Source organism: Pseudorca crassidens, chromosome Y, assembly GCF_039906515.1.
Source record: "Pseudorca crassidens isolate mPseCra1 chromosome Y, mPseCra1.hap1, whole genome shotgun sequence".
Lineage (NCBI taxonomy): Eukaryota > Metazoa > Chordata > Mammalia > Artiodactyla > Delphinidae > Pseudorca > Pseudorca crassidens.
Genome location: NC_090318.1, coordinates 18,590,979 through 18,611,470, shown reverse-complemented (window position 1 = coordinate 18,611,470; position 20,492 = coordinate 18,590,979). Strand labels below are relative to the sequence as shown.

Genomic DNA, 20,492 nt, shown 5'->3' with positions numbered 1-20,492 from the left:
GGACTTGCCAGTTGTTGAAATGGGCTATCACCAGAATCATTTAATTTCTCAATAATTTAAAAGTATGTGGTGAACTAACATGTGCTTAAAGATCCTGAGTCTGAGTAAACAATTTGTTAAGATCCCTTCTAAAATTCTTCTCATGCTTTCCTGAGGATACAGATAGATGGTCAGTTATTTTCTGCAGCATTTCTCCTCTGATATGAGATATACTTGGGAAGCATCTCTTAGGGTTAATGTTGAAAGTGTTGCTTATTTATTCTAAGTATTCTGCACCTATTTCTAACAAAACACTTTCCTTTGAATTCTGTGTCAGTTTTATCTTCTTCAGTGTACTTGAAAATTGCCAGGTAAGTCCAGCAACTTCATCAGCCTTCATCCTCCTCCTTAAGAGTAACGAAAGGAAGGATTCTTACTTAATTTGGGGAGTACCCTTCGGGGAATTTCATTGGCTAGGTTATTATGTAAGTGGATGAAAGATATTACATGAAGATTGGCCATTGCCCAACTGGAGGAAAGAAAAGAGTTCATCGTAAGCCTGCCTTAAGGCCTTCAAAAGAAAACTACTAGGTACCTATAGCCATAGTGTGAGTCATGTCAGAGAATCTCATAGCTGAGATTCGTTTGTTTGTTTGTTTGTTTTCCTTGAAATCTGCACTCCCTGCCCGCAGAGGGAAGTCTGTACTTGTCGGTGAGGCATCAGGGTCGTTCTCAGTAGGTTTTCAAAAATATTGGATTTAGGAGCCAAATCACTTGCCTCCTCCCCATGCCCCCAGCACCCCTCACCCCTGCTCCAGAGTCTTCTCGGTGCCTTCCTGATATTCAGCACTTAGCCCCTCTCTTGATTTTAAGGAAAACTCTGGGTTAGTTCTAAACCCCAAATGTTTAAACCGAGCCTCCTCTGTCTAGCTCACCCCCAGACATCCTACAGATGGTTTGGTTTTGCTTTTGGTCCCAAGTCTGTGGTCCTTGGACACGTGCTCTTGGTGACCAGTTATCTGGTCCTTCATGTTTATAGCTCCATTAATATCTCATTTCCAGAAAGCGCCATTCATAACTAGGTGTCATAAATGATTAACTCCAACAGATAGTCATGGCTACCTGATACATACATAATTTTTTTTTAACATCCTGAATCTCATTCTGATGAAGAACAGTAAATAATTCAGGTCCCATGGTCGAACGTTGAGAGTGAGCTCAGTTAGATGAATGAAGCTTGAAGATAAATACAATTCCATTAACAGAAGTTTATAATAATGATTTATCTAAACGTCTATTTGAAACGAAACAAAAAGCACTTGGGGTGGTGTCAGCAGAAAGTGCATATAGAATCGCAAAGTCAGTTCTGGGCCCCTCGGCTCTTAAACACGTGCAGCCCATCGACAGCAGCAGGAATGTAGAGATATCCACGTTCCTTTCTCGATCCTACTCTGAAGTCAGCAGGGTGGGATGCATGGCAGAAATTTTGAGGATGCTTTAAATGTTGAGTAATCTCCGTACATCTCATGTCTTCTTGGTCTTTGTCATTTGTTCTCAAAATGACAACATTTGTTCTCATTTGCACCAAAATACGTAATTCTGGTAAATTGTGATGTACAGTTGATGCTCGTTAAGCACCATAGTATTGATTGTAGGGTTACAAATCAGTTTTGGATTAGGCAAATTCCTATACAGGGATTCTGCAGGTAGTGAGCATCAGCTGTGATTGGTGAATCTCTATGACCACGTTTTCTCTTTGCTCTTGTGTGTGCTTATACGCTCATTTATATGAGGGTTTATCATTGACTATTAGGGAATGATAATGGTGCTGAAAAACATGGATGTGGAACTTGGAAGGCATCCACATGACACAAGAAGTCATTCAGACCCAACTATTAGAAAGAGTGAGTGGGCTCTCAGCAGAATGGCGAGAAATAAAATGAAAAATTGCACTTGCTGCAAAATAATATCTACCGGTCATTCATCAGACACTACGAGTGTGATGTGACAGTGTCACGAGTAACCTGGGTTAAAGAGACGATGAGCGACCTGGGTAGCTAGTGCATCTCAGATAAGCAAACTTTGGAGATTAAACAACAACCATGTTTTGGTTGTAGCTCATGACTTCGCGGGTTAGGTGTTTGGAGAGAACTCAGCTGGGCCCTTGTGCTCCACTTGGCACTGAGGGAGGTCTCGCAGCGGTGTGCAGATGGCAGATGGGGTCTGGAGGGTCCAAGGGGCTTCCACTCACAAGTCGGTTGCCCTGGTAAGTGGATGGAAGTCTGGATTCAGCTGGTAATGCCCACCCGAGAAGATTCCAGAGGCCCCAAGGATTCCAGGATTCCAGATGCTGTCAGATTTCTGTGATGTAGACTTGGAGACCCAGAATGTCCCTTCAGTTGGTCAAGCAGCTCAGCGCAGAGAGGAATGTAGCGCTCTCTTTCTCTCTCTCTCTCTCTCTCTCTCTCAGTTGCAGAAAAGGCAAAAAGTGCACCCCGTGAAGTTATCCTTTCTACCCTTCACAGTACCTGTAGTGAACATGCTGTACTTCTGTTGACTTCTACACCCCAAACCAATTAGTGGGCAATATATTTATTTTAATGTATTTTAAAAATATCTTCTTAAATCAGGCTTGTTTGCTCATTAATATTTATTTTCTTAATCTAATCACCTAGGGTGAAAATGGAAACTATAAAAAGAAAGGAAATGTAGCTTGTGATGTGCAAATATAGTATCATTTCCTTAGAAAAGTCCAGAAAGAACAAATAAAAGTTAGCCTCAGTATCAATTAGAGAAGAAAGAATTTTAATTCATGCATGTTAATTGTTTATCACCATTGTAATTGGTAAAGTTAGTTGAATATCAATATTTTATTTATTGATAGAAAGATGAAAGTCAGAAGGTAGAAACATTTGGAACAGCGTTTTTTCATTTTTCTTTTTTTAAACTCCTACTACTGACTGAGGCTATTAAGGGCTTAAAAAAAAACTAAGCTTATAAATGGAATGGATTTTTCTGTGTACTAACTTTTAAAAAATATTTGGTGTCATACAATTTTTATAAACTACCTTTATAGTAGTGCTAACAAGTCAATAGCTGGAGTCTTTATATTCTGTTGAATTTAAAGTTGTCAGTGTAAGAAAGTTATGTGTTGTAGTGACAGTGAATTAACTGTGGGGATTCTCAGACCTTTTAGGTGGTTTTCAGGCATGGAGACACAAATAATATATTAAGTAAACGAAAAAACAAGAGATTAAGTTAAATGACAAGAGAACTAAGCCAGTAAAATCAAGTTTCCCTGCAGAAGAGTGTGCTCAGCAGCCAGCCAGGAGAATCTGTGAATAGGAAACACATGCACAAGCTTTTCCGTCACCATCGAGGCCCCTCCCCTCGGCAGATGTCGGTTATGTGGGATCCTTCAGTTTTAAACCCAGGAATAAGCTGTAATAAAACATTAATGAAAACCAGTTGGATAAAACAGTAGAGAATTATTATTTGGTTTCTATCATGACAACTTCTCTTACCACAGCAGCGTCTCATATTTTTTGTCTTTATAAAGTTTTGCATGTGTGTAAAAGTAACCCACGCTTATCATAAAATGTAAATGTTGTAAACGTCTGTAACACAGCCAAGTGGAAGCACCACGTGACACTACAAACAGAGGAGTCCCATCGTCAGTAGTTTGTACCAGGCTCGCGTTTAGTTCCTTTTGTAACGACAGTCGTCCCCAGAGTCAGCCAGGGGTCCAGGGTACTGAGAGGAGGGAGAGCTGCCCTGGAGGAAGGGGACCTGAGTTCCACTTGACTCTCTGTCTTATACCTGCTGTAAGTATGTGGTGATTTCCTGTAAAATGTACTTAGCAGCACCTGAAGTGACGATTCTCAAGTCCTGATCAAGGTCCTTTACCCTCTGAAGAGTCAAAGAGGCCCAGTGAATGGTCTCACCACCCAATACTTTCTCCACATAGCAGAGAGAGACCTCTGAGGACCACTTCAGCTGCCAGCAGACAAGATGCAGAAGACTTTTAACAGACTGACTGAGACACCACCATTGTCCAGTGGTGGCAGCAAGATTTTCTGTGTAGAAGGGTTTAGGGTTGGTATTCTAGCTGGAGCATAGGGGCCAAGGGATGTGAATCAAGCCACTTATCTCAGCAGATCCATTGTATTTCACATAACTGAAGTGTTCATTGCACGTAACTTCTAAGGAGTTGATGGAATTACAGGAGGAAGGACCCCATACCCACCCACACCCATCTACAGCTGTAGAATCTAAAGACCTAAAGTAGAGATATATATTTTAAATTTGAGATGAGGCATATTAGTGTATACACAGGATATTCAGTACAGATTGAACATGGTTCTGGTGTGAGTAATGCTATCCACATGGGGCTCTGGGAAATTTTGAGCACAGGGGTATTTGAAGTGAACGAGACCACGCTACCAGAGCAGACAAACCCATTACATTTCCCACTGTGTCCTTTCTACTGTGTAATTCACCTCTCTTTTCTTTCTTAGAAAAAAAGGCAAGGTTGTTAAATTTTATTTTCATCATCAAACACAAGTTAGTTCCATTGGCCTAGAATAAGTGACATCTCAGATAGGCAGGGAGAAGTTATTTGTTCAACCACTATGCTTAAAATGTAAAGTCCTGCATTTCTATAGGAAAAAGAATTAAGTCAGGCTTCAGAATTAAGTCAGGCTCCAGAATTAATTTCTCACCGATCAGTAGGCAACCACATAGGTGGGATCATACTTCAGCTCGTGAACACTTAGAATCAAACATCATTTCAGAGCTGGGACTTTTTTTTTCCCATATGTGGGACTAATTAGTATATGGGACTAATTTCCATATACTGTCAAGGGCATTGGTGTGTAAAAACTTGGGGAGTATTGGTAGCTGCATGCATTCTGATAAGGTGGGATTGCGGGCAGTGGGAAAGAGAAAGGCTGAGAAGAAGGTAAGCAGGAGTAAATCACAGAGGGTTTCATAGGTTTCAAGAGTTTCTATTAGAGTCTGTGGACAGCGATTCAGAAATTGTGCTGTGTTTAGGAATCAGCTTGTTAATTAAATGGTGCCTCCAGGGTTTCCCTTTAAAGAGTCTAATGAAGTCGATCTGGGGTAAGACCCAGAAATGGCTTTATACTCTTTGAAGGATATATGTTAGTGGAAAGGAGCTAAAAGTTGTATAATCCTGGTCACATAATTTTACATGTTATGGAGCAGAGGGCTGATCCAGTGAAAATATAGATGAAGGCACAATTATATAAGATTTGCCTGTGATAACGTCTGTCAGAAAACAGTGTTCCATGGGTGTCTTGCCTCTCTGCACTTCTTGTGAGCAGAAACACCAAGTGCCTTTTTTCTGCTCTATTTTTAAGGAAATTTCTGTAGAGAACATCCTTGGAAAATAGATGCGGTGTCTCCTTCCAGAGTAGAAGGCAGGTTTTCCTGCTGTGGAGTGCAGTAAAGAGAAAGTGTCCCTTGAGATGCTGAGCAGGTCTGCTTCCAGGTTGGGGTTTCCTAACTGTAATACATGCCCACCGTGCGTGCCGCAACTGCCTGAGCCGCCTCCGCCCCCAGGAACATGCCATGCATGCTACTGCACCAGCTAACTGTAGCTTGCAGCTAGGATAAAATCTTTGAAACGTCACAGTACTTGACGTGTGCTGCTGGGTTTTCATCCTACTTGTAGTTTGTTGAGCTTCTTTGATCTTTACGTTAATTTTTAAATTAATTTGAGAAGACTTGGGGCATTACTACAAAATGTTTTTCTGCTCCTTCCTGCCCTCTTCTTCTGAAACTCCTATTTCACTTGTATTGGAGGGCTTGGCACTGAGGCTCTGGTTGTGTTTCTTTTTCCTTCAATATTTGTTTTCCTTTTTTAAAATTTTGACTGGATAACTTCTGTTATCTACTTTCAAGTTCACTGTTTATTTCTTACACCACCTAAACATCTGACGTTAAGCCCATCCAGTATTTTTGCATTTCGGTTGTTGTACTTTCAACACTAGAATTTCCCTTTGGCTCTTTCTTCTGCTTTCCATTTCTCCCTTGATATTTCTTATTTGTAGAATCATTGTTAGTTTATCATGCTTTAATATTCAGAACATATTTATAATTGCTGTTTTGACATCTCTTTATACTAAATCCAACACCTGGTCCCACGCAGTCAGTTCCTATTGACTGCTTCGTTTTTACTTTTATTTTTTCCAATATAGCTCACACTTTCCTGATGCTGTAGCTTGTAAATTTTGGTTGAAAACTGACATTCAAGATGACGTACAGCAAGGACTCTAGATTTTCTCCCATAAGGGCTGCTGAATTACTTTTTTGTAACTTCCCTGAACTTCAGCTACAAAATTAGCGTCTCTCCTGATGTGCAGCTCTTGCCATGTCCGTTGATTTTATTTATTTGCCCATCTGTTTACTTATTGAGTTTTGCCGACGTCCTTAGAGGTGGTTTCTATCTCTGCGTAGTTCAGTGATCAGTTCCAGTGGTTGGGACAGGAGTTGTGATCAGGCAGCTTTATTTCATAAGGCTTCTAACTTCCGCCAACTGACTTGTCTGTGGGTTGAGAAATATATTCAGATGTGTGGCCGATGCTCAAGTCTCTCTTGGCTTTCACTTATCACAGTGTCTTGGGTCTCCCTCAGGCTTGCATAGGACAGTAGCAGGAAGAGGTGTGGACAGCATATCTCAGTGCTTCTATGGTTTTCCTCCTTCTAGGGTCTTCCTATTAAATCTCTGACTGGATGGCCACTCACCCTGAATACATAACAGCCAACTTGAGCTACGAAATCTATGTGATTCTCCCCATCTGCTCTGAACTAAATCTGCCACTTTTAGCCAACAAAGCCATGGTTTATGAGTGACCTTTGCCCTGACTCAGTGAGCCACTTCTGGCCGTAAAGCTAGTCCAGTAGCTAGTCCATCCTTCTTTGTTGAATCATTGTTAGTTAGTATATCGTCCTTTAATATTCTGATGGACTAGCTAGGAATTCTAGGCCATCCAGACTAAGCAGAGAATGCTATGACGGTTGAGCAGGAAAGCTAGAGACTCACGGACAAAACTCGCCCAAAATTGTAACAGTTTTTTGTTTTTTTTTTAAGAATTAACGCTTCCCAATTTGTTGTCGTCTGCATTGGTCGAATGTTAAGGAAACTGAAATAGTTGTTTTTCACATTTTGTCTAGGAATCTACCTGTTTTCTACAAAGGGGAACCAACTAAATTTATTGTAACACCCCAACCAGCAGTGGGCTCATTTAAGAATTGAGCTTATAAAATACCAAGTTAAAGATGTTCAACTGTCATTTTGTAAAAGACTGAGTGAAATTTAGGCAGTCTACATAATTTTAAGAAATTCCATATGTTACCTAACAGTGTAATAGCTGGATCACATGAGAAGTAGACTTTAAATTTTTTTATTTTTAACTGACAAAGTATTTCTCAGATTGGCTGCATCATTTTACATTCCCACCAGCAACATACGAGGTTTCCCACATTCTCACCACCCCTGGTGTTTTCAAACCTGTTTAGTCATTGTAGTGGGTATGAAAAGTTCCTCCAAGAAAAACAGGGTAATTGTAGAAACCATCTTATCTGTGTCACCTCTCTCAAGAATCAGAGTCCTGATAGAGATGTTTTCCACTGTATGAAACTGATTTTTGTGTATTTTAATGGGTTTTCCAGCTGTTTACAGCAGGAGGGTAAGTTTCATTCCAGGTACTCCACTAGGGCTGATAGCAGAGACTCATAGCTAGAATTTGAACTAAGATTCCCTGGTTCTTTTGGTAGCTTTTCATTTCATTTGTAGGTAATAATACTTAGGAAGCGATAAGCATGCCAGTTACCTTTTGGACTGTGTCAGAGGTGGTTTGTCTAATTGATTGTTTCTACATCATTAGATACAGGCTAACCTTGTCTTGTGTTTATTTACTGTGTCTATTATGTTTTATATGGGGTTTTGTTTGTTTGTATCTCTATGTGGTCCATTTCTTTGCTCCCTTATTTGAATTTATTTCGCTGTCTTGAGTGTTAGGAGGTCTCCAAACACAGCCTCCACACAGTTCTGCCCCTCTCCTTGTACAAAGACCACTCCTTCCACCAGTAGAGCTTGTGTACCTTCCCTTAGCAATGTGGCTGAGTTTTAAACCACAGTGACTGGGGGTGGATTCTTACGCAGCAATATATAACCCCAAATTTCAGGAATATTTGTATTTTGTTTTCATGTGGACCTTTATATGTTTATAATGTCCTTATTCTCATTTTTCCTTTCTTAATTTTCTACTCATTTATCTATTACCTTTAATTTTTTGACTCCCACCTATTATATTCCCCCCACCCCAAAGACACTCTGTTTCCTGTCTTTCTCTTGACGATTCTTTTCATTTACAGTTGTGTTATTTCTAAATTGTAAGGACACTTAAGATTATTATACTTTTTTCCTATCCTCATTGCCCTTTTCTTTAGTTATATTTTTAATTTAAATATGTTTAGCCCTTAACTAGTTCCTTAACTGGTCCGGTTTGCACCTAATCATCCCATTTCTTGCTGTGTGTAGGACAAGTCACCATTCAACTTCTGACAAAAATTCACAGGTATCCTTGACACCACTGATTCAGTAACACATAATATATTCCTTTTTTTTTTTTTGCAGAATAACTGGTGATGAATCAGTAGTCACAGGTCTTCCGACACCTTACGTTTTCAAAGACATTTTATACATTTTTGTAAGACTTTTTATATTCTACATAAATTTTCACCACCATCCTTTGTAATACACAGATTCAACTTTGCATTGTACTGAATCATTGTTTCCTCAACTTCTTTGAAAATAATGTCGACTGTAGTTATATAATAGATTCTCCATAGATGCTACTTTTTCAGTCATTTCAACCTTGGCATTGACTCCTGGAATAAACAACAAGGTAGTATTGGTAACATCCATTGACTCATAAAGGGCCAAGAAAGGTCACTTGAAATTATTTGTCTTGGTATTTATTGACTAATGATAATACTTCCAATGTCATTAACTCATCAAACAACTGTTCTCACCAAAAGACTAATAGTCTTTAAAAAGGCCACTTTACACACATTGCTTCAACTGCTGCAGTCAGACGTAATTATTGATAATTCATCATGGGGACCCTGCTTTCCCTGCTTGACTGGAAAGAGAATCACTCAGAAAATTACTTTATTGCAGCCTTAATTTATTATTATTTTGTATTTGTGAAGGAATTCTGTCCTGATGTTAGACTGCTTTATACATTTAGTAATTTTTCTGAATGCTGCTTTTCTGTGAGGTGGAAAGAGTGGGTTGAATGTATAATCTGGTAATGTTGGTGTATATTGTATTATTTTAGCCCAAGTATAGTGTCATTACATAATAAACACAATGTTTATCATCTATTTTATTAAGAAAATAGTGCATACTCCATAATGCCTGAAAAATCATGAGAATCAAAGTTTACTTTTTTCTTCTTTTCTTCCTTTGACCTAATGGGACCTTTAGTTTCCCCACTATCTGATGATCTTGTTTGTCACTTTTCAGAGCCCCTTCAGCATAAGAAAGTGATCTAACAATCATTCAGCCTCTTTGATTATGTTGTGTAGCTCTTTTATGTGCGACTTTCTTAATTCACTTGATTCGTCTGGGACTGGTAGATATTGTGTCTCCTTCTGTTGTTTTGACCGCCTCAAAACTTTGTGTTTTCTCTAGTTTTTGCTTCGAGGAAGTTGTGTCTTTCATTTGTGGCACAGGGAGCATTAACCTTTTGTATGTGCTTTGCATACTTTAGATTTTTAAATGTCTCTCTCTGGTCTGGATCTGCCTTGGCTTGTATCAAAAGCATATTCCTTGCGTTGGTTTTTGTTTGCCTTTGTCTATCTTTTCACCTATATCCTTTTTTAAATCACTTTGTTTAAGTCAGGGAACATTGAGTGGAATTTTGTTGATGACACAAACGAAAAGCCTTTTTTCTTCTATAAACTTACATTTATTGTTGTGGCAGATATTTAAAATCTGAGTTTTCTTGCTTTAGATGTCTGTGACTCTGTGTGTGTGTGTGTGTGTGTGTGTGTGTGTGTGTAAAACTGTTGTGGTGCGCCCATCTCCGTGTTAGTGGTGCCAAGGAGAGTCTAGTATTAGGTTCGTACCTGACAAATACTTGATGAGTAGAGGAATGGATGTTTAGGATCACGCATTTTAGTCTCGGGTGAACCCAAGCCTCGCCACTTCCTAGCTATGCAATCTTGAGAAAGTCATGGAATCTCTGTTTTTTTAAAATTCATCTGATAAATTGAGACATTACCACCTGCCGTACAGTGTTGTTGAAAAAGTTGCATGCTGTCCTGCTTATAAAATCATGGTGCTGGCACGATTGAAGTGATCGAGAGACAAGATACACAAGTTTCCTCACATCCTGCCGTGTCAGGTCCGAAAACCAATGTCGGTGGAATCCAACCCATGTTTTGCTTTAAGTGAAATTCCTTGAAGTACCTAAGCCTTTTAATTTCTTCAAGAAAACCATGACCAAATTCAACTTTGGATTGTTAGACTAAAAGTAGTTTATCAATCCAGTGCCTGAGAGAATGCAGTTGTCTCTCAGTGCCTGAGAGAATGCAGTAACAGACGGCCTGGTTAAAGCATTCCAAAAATAGTGTTCCAGAGGTGGAAGGAATTGGACACAAAACAGATCCTTGTCCTAGTTGTTGAATTCACCGGTGGTGAGAGGTCGGCTTCCGGGAGTTAGATATTTAATTAGGCCACTGATTCATACCGTGATAATAAAAAAAGTGAATCGTCTTAGTTTCATACTGAGAATAATGGTTTTATCTTATCCAACTACATTAAACATCGTGCAGCCAGCGTGTCAATTACAAAGATAGTGTGTATCAGAGAATGAGAGATCTTTCTGGGTATTTTTTAAACTTAATTAATTGATGTATTTATTTATGGCTGCGTTGGATCTTCATTGCCGCGTGGGCTTTACTCTAGTTGGGGCGAGCGGGGGCAACTTTTTGTTGTGGTTCGTGGGCTTATTAAGGTGGCTTCTTTTGTTGGGGAGTGCGGGTGGGCTTCAGTAGTTGTGGATCGTGGGCTCTAGAGCACAGGCTCAGTAGTTGTGGTGCACGGGCTTAGTTGCTCTGTGGCATGTGGGATCTTCCCGGACCAGGGCTCGAACCTGTGTCCCCTGCAATGGCAGGCGGGTTCTTAACCACTGCACAACCAGGGAAGTCCCTTTCCGGGTATTTTTTATCATATAAAAATGGAACTTTTTTTTTTAAAGCTGCTTATTGTCTGTTCTCTGAATAGAATTAATATCCGTGAGGCCACAACCCATGTCTGTTTTGTTTACTTAAACAGTGCATGGTACACAGTAAATTCAATCAAAGTTTATTTTTAAAACATTTGAATGAATGAAGTCTTTCACCTGAAAACTGAATGGAATATTTGATCTTTGATAGAGATATCCCTGAGGCATGCAGAGGAGAGAAAATGTTTAATCCTTTCTTTCTCAGGTAGGCTAAATTATTTCTGTGAATACAAAGCTGCTACCTTCTTGAGTTATCCACTGTGGTGTGTAGTTTAGAGGAGAGACCCATCTGAAGAGAGTGTTTCAATTATCACCTAACTGGGGTGATAGCAGGATTAAACTAGATGGGAGAGGTGACATAATAAAGAATGACTGAGAGTTTCTGCATGTTGAATAGTCAGAGGACATTGTCCAGAAGTGCCTGGGTGATGGGAAGAATGAGCTAGACCCCAGGGAGACAAGCGTTCCAGGCAGAGGGAGGAGCACAAGTAAATGTGTGATGTGAAAACAGACTTCTGTTCAGAGTAAAAACTAGCTTACTTGTCTGGGAGTGTAGTGAGTAAAAGAGGACAGGATTTAAAGATAAGGTAGATTTTATTTACTTACTTTTATTGTTTTCACTTTTAATCCAGGCCAGGAAATTTGCTTTTTATCTTAAGCGTTTGGTGTATTTTAAACAGAGTAGTGACACTGTCACCTTCACCTTTAAATGCTTTTTAGAAGATCACTCTGGCTCCTTGTGTGGAGAAAGCATTTTAAAGAGGATGTAAAAAGAGGATTCAGGCGACTGTTACACTCAAGGATTATACGGATTTGGAGCAGTGTGGAGTTCAAGAAAGTAAGACACATCTGGATGCATTTTGTACATCGAATGGACGGGAATTGAAAATGGTGGATTGAAAATGAGGAAACAAAAATCAGAGCTAATGGTAGAAAGAATTTGGCGCTTCAGCAATTGAATTGCTAAATGGTGACCTTTATAGATCTGGAGAAGAAAGGAAATGGTATAGGATTGAGGATGGGTTGGAATTCAGAGTTTGTTTTGAGATCCTGATGTTGACATTCCCATTACACAAGTAGGAGGAGATGTCGCGTCTGAACTTAAGGGATTTGTTCCCATATACGTGGTATTTAACAGTATGAAACTGCAGTTCCACGGCAGACATTTGTAAGGTAGAAGGGAAAAGGACCCCAAAGAGATCCCTAGGAGTTCTATAACATTTAATTATTGAGCCACCAGGCAGGGGCTCTTAAAGGAGACGGAGAAGGAGAAAGGAAAGCCAACCAAAAAAAAAGATTCGAAAAGCAGAGAGTGTTTACCCCCGTGGAATGCTGCTCAGCCATCAGTCCTGACATGTCACGTCTGCAAGAGCAAAGCAGTAATCGTTGGATTTGAGGACTAGCAGGGGTGCTGCCCGGGAGCTTGAGAGGTTTAGTGTAGCTGGGATGGTGAGAAGTAAAGCTAGAATTGTGTGGGAGAATATGGAGTTAGGAAAACAGAGACCGAAGATAGCCCATTCAGTATGTTTTGATTTGACGGAGAACCAAAGATGTGTCCTCTCGGGAAGAAGACGTGGTGGTGGTTAGGGCGTTGTTGGACAGGGGCCTGGTAATTGTGCTGCAGCACTTCAGCCTTCCACCAAAATGGGACCAAGCTCATCCAGAAAGACTCTTGGACGTACCTACAAGTCATGTTTGATAAGGTCACCCTTGACCAGTCAAGTTGACGTGCAAACTAATCAGATCACAGATGTGTTCCTCCATCCATTTTCACTGCCTGCCTTTCCCTTACAAAGCCTAACTTGTACCTAAAGCCATTCTTGAACCCACCTTATCTGACACTCAGACTTCCCCAACCACAAAGCTTCCTACTGGCCATTGAGCTTGAAATCTGCAGACAGGAGATACAGAACCTCTTAAAGCAAGCGGGTCCACCTTTGAGATCCCTGCTGTCAAATTCTTCCTAATGGATCGTCCCTCAGTAACTCACACTTGCTCTGGTTCTGACTGAATGGTTAGGAATACATGAAATCCCTACTCGATATATCTATCCTTTAAATATTTGAAAACTGCTATCTTACTTTTTGGAGTTAACTTTTCTTCACTTTTGTGTATTATGTTTTAACAATACAAATTCTTGCAAGGCTCAGTTCAGCTCTCCTGTTCTCTAAGTGTATGGGCTTTGCTGTTGCTGATCTCCTCACAATGTGTGATGTTCACCACAGAATTCAGACAACAGGAAGGGACCAACTGGTACACGTATAGTGGTCCATGGCCCCCACCATAATTTCTACACAAAAGTGAAGCCCTACAAACAGAGGAAATACAGCTCCTAAAGATACTTGTAAGCAATAGACATACTGATTTCTAGAAAGATTTAACATTGCTTTCAGGGTTTAGAAGGCCAAAATAAAGCTTTTTAAACTCTGCAAATAATATGTTGTGGGAATTAAAAAGAAATCCTGAAAATTTGTATGCTTTGAGGAGTCTTATATGATGTAAATGAAATCAGTTCCCGACCAGGCTGGGTTCCACTGCCAGTCATGTTTGCATCCTGCATTGTCCCCAGAGTGTAGCCCAATCATTGAATTGGGAGACCCTGAGCCTTTGGAAGTGAGAACTGTGTACAGCGACAGCATGTGTGGTGGCACATGGAGGCTCTGTTGACAAGTAGTCAGTTCAGTAGCTATACTTTTGTACATAACCTAAGAGAATCGGTTTGTTAAAAATATATGTATTTCTGTGTCAAACGACATCTTGAGAATAATAAAAATATGTTAGGCAGGCAAAGAAACATAACGAACAGGCTTGTTCTGTATCTGTAGTACGAGTATGGCCCAGGAGGATGTATGACCAGGGACTGGAACTGCTCTAGATGTTATGCTGTAGGACGTATTTTTCTTGGCATGGGAGTGAAAGCTGTGCTAGGTAATACTTAACTCTGACTCATCTTTGCAGTAATTGGAAGATTACTAAGAAGATGTCCATGTGGCGTAAACTTCAGACAAGCGTGTAGGTGAAGCCAGTGACTAACGTTTATAAGTGCACGTGTGGCTGAGAACGCTAGTGGTCTGCATTGGGAGGATTATAGATCTGTAAGAGCCTTGACAGCACAAAACAGTTTCTTCTGGGAATAAACAGTGGGAAAAGTCCCATAGTTTATGCTTTTAAAGAATATAGTAAATGCAAGGGAAACAAGAAGGAACATTAGAAAAATATATATTTATATCCAAGCTGCCAATCATTATTGAGTATAATTTTTGCAGTCAAATGTTGTATGTGTGTATTTTGGAAACACATAGAAGGTTCATTCTGCTGCCTATGGAGTCCTCTTAACAAATTGCATGTAGAACTTTGGCAGGAATGTTGTACTAAATTGTTCAAGTGGGCATTTCAGTGAAAAAGAATGTGGCCTAATTAACATATTGAGGTATCTTCAACCTTACTAAAATTTACAGAATCGATAACTTAAACAACAATAAAATGTCACCTCTGGAGTATTCATTTTTTAAATATGGAAAGGTAATATCCTTACTGGGAAGTTGCAGTGAGATGGTCTCTCTTCTACAATCTTAGTGGAAGTGTAAATTGATACTACATTTTAGAAAGCATTTTGGTAATGTCTAGTAAAATTGTAAATATTATATGCTTCATAACGTGGCATTTCTTTTGTTTTGCTTTTTTTGTTTTGTTTTGTTGCGGTACGCGGGCCTCTCACTGTTGTGCCCTCTCCCGTTGCGGAGCGCAGGCTCAGCAGCCATGGCTCACGGGCCTAGCTGCTCCGCGGAATGTGGGATCTTCCCGGACCAGGGCACGAACCCATGTCCCCTGCATCGGCAGGCGGACTCTCAAGCACTGCGCCACCAGGGAAGCCCTGGCATTTCTGATTTTAGCAATTTATACTCTAGAAATATTTCCTCAAGTCTAAAAAAACATATACAAGAAGTTAACACTGTGTATATTAGCGACATGTTAGGAATAACTCATCAAATATAATAAATTGCTGCATATTTTTATAAGAAACTACTATACCGTGCTTAAAAAGAATGATGGGATAGTTGTATTTCTTAACATGGAATATTGTGCAAGCAGAATAGCCAAAAGAAAGCGACATTTTGCCATACGTGAGACAAAAATTTTAGAATAGCTAAAATAAAACGTCAATTTTTGTACAAGGCATAATTTACTTTTTATAAAAATTTTATACACACTTGTATATTCAGAAGGAAAAATCAAAGAAATATTCAGAATGTTAGGCAGTAGTAATTTATTAGGTACCGCACCAATTTGGGAGACTTCCACTCTTTTAATACGTGAGTGGATTTTGTAATGCTTGAATTTGGATGGTTTTTATACACTCTAATCAGGAGAAATGTAACAATGTTAGAAAACAATAGGAATTAAAGGAAGAATAAATTAGTATATTTTTATTTCTATCCAAGTCACCTCTGGGACGGTGTCCACAGCCCTCTGGCTGGTCTGGTGATTCTCCTCCTTCTGATCTTATCTCTCACTTTTCCGTCCATGAATCTTGGTATTTAGTCAGGCTGCTCTGACCTACTCTGTGTTTAAAAAATCGGATTTGCACAAGCTCCCATCCTTATTTCTGTAGGTGCCAGGCTCTCCTTAACACATGGTATTGACTGAAGGACCAAGGGTGACATAACACTCATCGACATTCGTCCACTGGAGTACATTAGCACTGTCACATCACTGACGTAAATTCCTAGGACTCTTACAGACTAAACAACAGCAATTACAACAAGCAGACGGATTTCACAGGCCAGTGTGTGCTCGGATCCATATCTGCTTTGCTGACAGGTCAAAATACTGTTGAGTTTCTATGCTTCCACAAACTGGGAAACTAAAGAGTTCTCTTTTTTTTACTTTTCATACCACCATGCTTGGTTCACACTTGGTATTCCATGTAACGGATTTATCTTAGAGGTTCCAAATCGAAAAGTCAGTGGAGGGAGGAGAGATACAGAAAGAAGCTACTATTTCTCATTTCATTACTTAATAAAATATGAGAACAGAACTTCAGTTTTTACTTTGACTCTTTACAAAGCTTTAGGAATAACCACTGTCTACTTCTGCTCTTGGCAAGTAACCCTACAGCGTCCCTGGGCTACCCTACGGCTGCCACAAACAACACTGCTTGCAAAGATCATATCCACCTTACATCTGGCCCTTCTTTTTGTTCCTGAAAGCTTGTATTCCTGATGTGCTATCCCAAATACACTCTCTTTCTCTACAGATTATTATTGTTATTGTTATCATTATTATTATTGCCAAGTCTCTGACATGTCGCTTTGCCATGTAGATTTTGTTTTATGAAGAGAAATGTGGGAAATGAAACACTCCAAGCAACAGAGACACTTAATTTTCAAGGGCATCTGGAAAATTCACTGAGGTAGGTCATATTTGGGGCCACACAATAAATTTCAATAACTTTAAAGGATTTAAGTCATTCAAATTATGTTTTCTGGTTACAGCAGAATTAAATCAGGTATCCAGTAATTTGTAAAGTATGCCAGAATTTGAAGTTAGACAATAAACTCCTCAGCAGTACCTGGGTCCAAAGAAATCACAAGACAAATTAGAATATGTTTTGAATTTAACAGAAATGAGCAACAATGTATGAAAATTTGTGGGATGCAATAAAAGCAGAACAGAAGGAAGTGTACAGCTTTCATTTTGCTTTTTTTAATGAGAAAAGAAGGTCTCACATTAGTGAGCTAAGCTTCCTCCAGGAGAAACTAGGGAAGGAATAGCAGATGAAATCAAAACCTGGCAGAAGAAAGTAAGTGAAAAAGATATTATAAGAAATCAATGAAAATGAAAACAGAAAACCACCAGAGGAAATCAGTATGCCAAAATCTGGTTTCCTGGAAAGATCAATAAAAATGATAAACTTCTAATCAGAATGGTCAGGAATAAAAGAGAGAAGACATGAATTACCAATAGCAAGCAAGAAAGATACTATACCACTAACGATTCTACAGATGCTAGAAGGACACAATAAAAGTGTTATGCCAGTGAATTAGATAACATAGGTAAGGTAAAAATAATCCTGAAAAATTACCCAGTCAGTCAAGGGAAAAAGAGATGACCTGACTGACTCTGCCTATTGGAGACATAGATTTCGAAGTTTAAAAAATTTTCCACAAAAATGATACCAGGCACAGAGAGCTACACTATTGTATTCTACCTAACATTTAGGAATGGAAAAATAATAATGCCACCAATCCTAACAAATTCTTCCAAAACTTAGAAAGGACGGGGGGGACACTTCTACACTCAGTTTAAGACCTTTGCCTAATCTGTATTGAAATGTGAAAAGAGACATTTCAAGAAACGAAATTATCTTTATAAACATAGATGTGGATTTGAAATATGGATCAAGGGGCAATAGTTGTTGAATATTAGCTTTCCATAGGTCCCTAGTTCTGAATTAGTTTAGAAGTTTCTCCCCTCTTTCCACTAACGCTTAACAGCAACCACAGCATGAGTGTAGAAACAGATAGTGTGCTGGATGTAATCTGGGGTTAGCCATTTGCACATCAGCGTAAAAGAAATGTGTGTGTATGTGTGTACGTGTCCTTAAAGCATACGCTGGCCTCTCTCTGCCCTTCAGTAACTCCATCCTCTGGAAGGTGGAGTGGGTTAGCTGATGGATGCGTTTGGTAGGAATCACTGAGCAGGTACAGCTTGGCTTCATCCTTCCTCCCTCGGGAACCGTCCTGTCCGCAGAAAGCGCGTGCTCTCGTCTGCAACCCCAAGCTGCACATTGTAGAGAAGTCCACAGCTTTTGGAGGAAGCTCGCCCTGGTCCAGCACACTGGAAGTAGTGATAAGCCTGCAAACTTTGAATTCAGTATGAGCACGGACGTCTTTCTAACAGAAGTAACTAAGCCACATTTAATGATGATGTTGATTTGTGCACTTCTGTATCTGCATGTTTTATTTTACAGCTTGTTCTGTAACGGGTTCATGAAGAACAGTCCAACTCCTAGGGACCCCTCAGAGACCTCGGCAGTTGCTGAGAGCAGGAGTGATTTGGGACTAAGGAAGTTTATGGAAGCGTCAGGTGGGTGGAGTGTTTATGAGTGATGTTTCCTCAAGAATAAGGAAGATGAGCAATGCTGGCAAGCATGAGGTAAAGAGGATCTAGATACCAGAATCTTGAGGGGGACGTGCTAAGAAGATTCTACTACAAAATGTGTGTGTGCGGGGCGTGGGTGGGGGTGGGGGTGAGGCGGGCGGGCGGTTTGAAAAGCACGCCCTTGGAGTTGAAGTTTGAGAAGAATAGGAGACTCGGAATCAGATGCTAATAAACACAAGAGATCAAGGTCTCTGAATAAGGTTCTCTCTCAGAAAATAGTAAAATAATGCCAGTAGGTGAGTGAAGTTTTGTGTCAGTTCTAAAATGGAATTATCTCCTTGGGACCTTGGCATTAACCTTTCAAATAAGAATACACGGTTATTGTTCACAGCATTGCTTCCATTCTATACTTACTTTTCACAGCTTTGGGACTTCTTTTTTGGTAGCCAGGGAAGTGAATTTAAACAATTTTTCTTTCGTTTTGCTTTTATCCTATTTTGAAAACTGGCTGTGTGTTTATGGCTTAGACTTTCAATCTGTCATTTCTCTTATAAAATTTGTACAGTGACACTGATGCCAGGTGTCAAGTCCAGCCACCTCTAAAATGCCACTGTTCAAACCAGCCATCTTACCACAGGAGCCATAAGACTTTATTGTTCTGGGGGATTAAAAAATATCCTAGAGTCTTGGTGGGGCTTTTGAGGTCTTGCCATGAATTTGTAGTGATAGCCAAAACAAAGCGGGGATATTTCTGAAGAGTGGCACTTTAAAAACTCTTTTCCTTGCTCTGCTCCATTTTGGATAGGCAATGAAAATGTTTTCTGGGATGCCTTTTTCCAGATGTTACTGGAAAACCTTTCAGTGTTTCATTGTGGAATATGATATCCGCTGTAGGCTTTTCGTAATGACCTTTGTTATGTTGAGGTGATTACTGTCTATTCCTACTTTCTTGAGAGCTTTTATCATGAAATGGAATTGAATTCTCCCAAATGCTTTTTCTGCATCTCTTGAGATAAGCATATGACTTTCACCTTCCATTCTGTCCATGTGGTTTGTCATATTCATCAATTTTCATATGTTGAAATATCCTTGCATCTCAGGGGTAAAATGCACTATATCATGGTGTACAATCCTTTTACTGTGCTGTTGAATTCAGTTTGCTAGTGTTGTGTTGAGAACTTGCGCATCTGTGTTCATCAAGGATATTGCCTTTAGTTTTCTTTTCTCATGGCGTCTGACTTTGGTATCAGGGTAAAGCTGGCCTCATAAGATGAGTTTGGAAGTGTTCCCTTCTTCAATTTTTTGGAATAGTTGTGGAGTCAATTCTTCTTTAAATATATGATGGAATTCATATATATGCATATATACATGAGAAATGTCACAGTATGTTACGTGATTTCTGGGGAAACTTTGGATATTCTAATCAAGTTTCCAGGACCTCTTTAAGAATACTTTGCCAAATGTAAGATCAAGCTTCTGGCATCATCCAGACTTGGTCTTGAGGAAATTATTAATAATTGAAGATAGAAATGTGTGGGATTAAAAGTAAAACTTTCTGGAAACAGAGTATCTGAAAGGCATCTGCAATTATTTGAAAGCAGCCTAACACCCCACAGCGAGTGCTCAGCTGTGCTGACCATGGGCAGGAGGTCTGAGCAGTAACAGAGGGCAGCGTGAATAAGATACCAGCCACCTGCCAGCTGTATAGTGAAAACAGATGAAGGCTGCTGTGGGGATTTAGCAGAAGGCACTCAGCGCTGAAAGGGTTCCGGGCTTCAGCGTGTGCTTCACATTAAACTCTGTGCCAGAGGAGACTCTCAATCCCTAAGATCAGCCAAGTAAGAATAAAGTGAAATTGTCAATAGGATGCTGAATACATGAACACATTACTACATGTCAGATATGTAAGTAGAACCCAAAGGAACATATTGTATAAATCCTCCGAGAAATGACAGTAGAGAACAATGTAAGCAATAGCATGTTAAATTAGATTTTAATTTGAGGCTGAATGTCAAGAAAAATTTATATGATTATCAAATTGAGCCTGATTTGCATAGTTCCTTAAAATTATATATATATATGTGTGTG

The 20,492-nt window shown here is 39.6% G+C and overlaps 1 protein-coding gene across 1 annotated transcript in view; it reads left to right on the top strand.

Annotated features, from left to right (window-relative positions):
* The window catches only part of LOC137217902 (testis-specific Y-encoded protein 3-like), a 43,111-nt gene that overhangs the window by 20,883 nt on the left and 1,736 nt on the right, over window positions 1–20,492 (top strand). The gene's annotated exons all lie outside the window — the stretch shown is intronic.